Source organism: Merops nubicus, unplaced genomic scaffold, assembly GCF_000691845.1.
Source record: "Merops nubicus isolate BGI_N331 unplaced genomic scaffold, ASM69184v1 scaffold38065, whole genome shotgun sequence".
In the NCBI taxonomy this organism is placed as follows: domain Eukaryota; kingdom Metazoa; phylum Chordata; class Aves; order Coraciiformes; family Meropidae; genus Merops; species Merops nubicus.
This window is the reverse complement of record NW_008612292.1, coordinates 1,059-1,320: the sequence shown is the minus strand read 5'-3', so window position 1 is coordinate 1,320 and position 262 is coordinate 1,059. Positions and strand designations below refer to the sequence as shown.

At 61.1% G+C, this 262-nt stretch overlaps 1 protein-coding gene across 1 annotated transcript in view; it reads left to right on the top strand.

The window, feature by feature from the left end:
- LOC103774118 (lamin-A-like) overlaps positions 1–262 on the top strand; it is a gene marked incomplete at both ends in the record, with an annotated part of 2,587 nt that overhangs the window by 2,037 nt on the left and 288 nt on the right.

The window sequence follows — 262 nt, the reverse complement described above, 5'->3', positions numbered from 1 at the left end:
TTTCCCGGGGGAAAGCAGCCAGCCTGGGCAGCGAGGAAGAGGATGCTCTGAGAGGAGCCCAAGAGAAGAAGAGTTAAGATGTCTCCAGTGTGCTGGGAGCCCAAGGTGCCAGGACAGGGCAGCAGGGACCGGTCACCCGTCCGCAGTGTGCCAGCCCCAGGAATCTGGGGTTATACCACAACAATTCATCATTTTAAACCCCGTGCTGGAGAGGATGGGTGGAGGGCGGATCCCCTTTGAGGGCTGACCCGGGGGGGGCCTC